Source organism: Hordeum vulgare, chromosome 4H (genome assembly GCF_904849725.1).
Source record: "Hordeum vulgare subsp. vulgare chromosome 4H, MorexV3_pseudomolecules_assembly, whole genome shotgun sequence".
In the NCBI taxonomy this organism is placed as follows: domain Eukaryota; kingdom Viridiplantae; phylum Streptophyta; class Magnoliopsida; order Poales; family Poaceae; genus Hordeum; species Hordeum vulgare.
This window is the reverse complement of record NC_058521.1, coordinates 426,039,231-426,042,022: the sequence shown is the minus strand read 5'-3', so window position 1 is coordinate 426,042,022 and position 2,792 is coordinate 426,039,231.

Below are 2,792 nucleotides of genomic sequence, written 5' to 3'. Positions count from 1 at the left end.
GCCATCCGGCTCAAGGCCAGCTCCCGTGCCTCTTCGAGCAGATCGACGCCGTCTTCTCTTGCCTCCTTCGCTTCCGTCTCCGTGTACACGGTGACCCGAGGAGAGTCGAACTCTATATCCGTGGGGATGATTGCCTCGGACCCATATACCAGGAAGAATGGTGTGAAGCCGATTGATCGGTTCGGCGTGGTGCGGAGGCTCCACAACACAGCAGGTAGCTCTTCGATCCAGCAGCCGGCTGGCCTGACTAGTGGCGCCACCAGTCTTGGCTTGATGCCGGCTAAAATCAGGCCACTTGCCCTTTCCACCTGGACTTTGGATTGCGGGTGCGCCGCCGACGCCAAGTCGAGCCGGATGCCTTCTTGGGCACAGAAGAGCGCCAATGCACCCTTGGCAAAGTTGGTGCCGTTGTCGGTGATGATGCTGTGGGGGGCGCCGTAGTGGACAACAATGTCCTTGATGAACCTGACGGCCGTGGGATCGTCAAGCTTCTTGATGGGCCTGGCCTCAATCCACTTGGTGAATTTATTAACAGCGACCAGAAGATGTGTGATGCTGCCTCGAGCGGTCTTTAATGGCCCCACCATATCCAGCCCCCAGACGACAAACGACCATGACAAGGGGATGGTTTTGAGGGCTGATGCCGGTAGGTGGCTCTGCGTGCTGAAGCGCTGGCAACCTTTGCACTTGTTGACCATGTCTATGGCCTCCTCAAGGGCCGTGGGCCAGTAAAATCCATGGCGGAATGCCTTGGCCACCAAGGTTCTAGAGGCGGCATGATGCCCGCACTCACCCTGATGTATATCTCTAAGGATTTCATGCCCCCTTTCTGGCTCGACGCAACATTGAAGCACGTCGGTCACGCTACGCCGAACCAGCTCACAGTTGACGATGGCATACGCCGAGGATAGGCTCTGGATCTACCTTGCCTCCGCCTCGACTTGGGGAAGCTCGCCGCGAAGAAGGAAGGCCAGGATGGGTTGTGCCCATGAGGGATCCGACACTGAAGCCGGCTCCGCCTCGACCTGAAGGTCAGGGGATTTTGAAGCCCCCGCACTTGTCGATGCGGTCGCAGGCTCGAGAACTTCTCTCTCTGGTGCCGTCGTGGTAGCCGGCACGCTGTCTACCTCCGTGACGGCCACCCACTCGGTGTTGAGCCGACAGGATTCGAGGCCTGGCGTGGCCTATGTTGTTCTTGGAGCCAGCAACGCCGTTGTAGCCGGCGTAGCAGTTGTAGCCGGTATAGTAGTTGTAGCCGGCAGAGTAGTCGTAGCCGGCGACTTCTCTGAGCCCAACGTCGATGGGACGGAAGGATCTGCTGGTACAAAGATCGATGTCGACTCCGGAGATGGCTTGATGGAGGGCTTGTACAATTTCTCAAGGGAGACGCCAGCTGAGATTGCCTGCCTTGTGGAGCCAATTTTTGCCAAGGTGTCTACCGCCTCGTTATCCTCCCTGGGGACATGATGGAACTCGCAGCCCTTGAAAGGGCCACTGAGCTGCTGAATGAGGAAGCAGTAGCTCGCTATGTTGGCGTCCCTGGCATCCCATTCGCCAGAGACCTGCTGCACCACAAGGTCCGAGTCACCAAAGCAAAGGATCCGCCGGATGCCAATCTCTCTGGCAAGCCAGAGGCCATGAGCGAGCGCCTCGTACTCGGCGACGTTGTTGCAGGCGGCGAAGTGTATGTGGAGATCATACTTGAGTTGGTCTCCTTTCGGAGACATCAAGACGATGCCGGATCCCATTACACATAACACATCTTTTGATAGTGGGGGAAGTATTGCTTGGAGGCGGACAAGACCTCACTGAGGTAGTAGATAGGGCGATGTACTAATAGCACCTTGCCCTCCGCCTTGTGCTGCACTACCAGAACCACACTAACCATGCGAGTGGTCACCGCGATGTAGATGAGGATGAGCTCTCTTTCGGTCGGAGCTGCCAAGATTGGCATGCTCAAGACGATGCGCTTTAGGTCGCGGAAGGCTTCATCCGCCTGGTCATTCCACTCGAACTTGGTCATCTTCTTCATCAGCTGATAGAGTGTAAGCGCCTTCTCGCCCAGTGCTACCGCAACAAAAGACCTTTCCCGGCAACGGCGCCAGAAATCTTTCTGCTGCTGGCTATGCCTATAGGGATTTCCTTGGAAAATATGCAAAGGATTCCCCCACGGCCTTGGAGCCTTGCGTTTGTGTTCCCTTGAAGAGGAAAGGGTGATGTAGCACATCGGCGGTAAGTATTTCCCTCAGTTTGAGAACCAAGTTATCAATCCAGTAGGAGGATCGCGTCAAGCCACAAGTACCTGCACAAACACAAAGAGCTTGCATCGAACGCTATGAAGGGGTTGTCAATCCCTTATAGATTGTTTGCAAAGTGAGAACTGAAAGCAAAAAGTAAACAAAGCAAAGTAAGAGTGAAAGCTGAGATGATAGTTGCGAATAGACCTGGGGGCCGTAGTGTTCGCTAGTGGCTTCTCTCATGAAAGCAAGTAGATGGTGGGTGAACGAATTACTGTCGAGCAATTCATAGAACCTCGCAAAGTCATGACGTTATCTATGGCAATGATCATATCTATAGGCATCACGTCCAAAACAAGTAGACCGGTACTTTCTGCATCTACTACTATTACTCCACACGTCGACCGCTATCCAGCATGCATCTAGTGTATTGAGTTCATAAGAACAGAGTAACGCCTTAAGCAAGATGACATGATGTACATGGACAATCTCAAATCTATGATGAAAGCCCATCTTGTTACCATTGATGGCAACAACATGATGCATGCCTTGCTG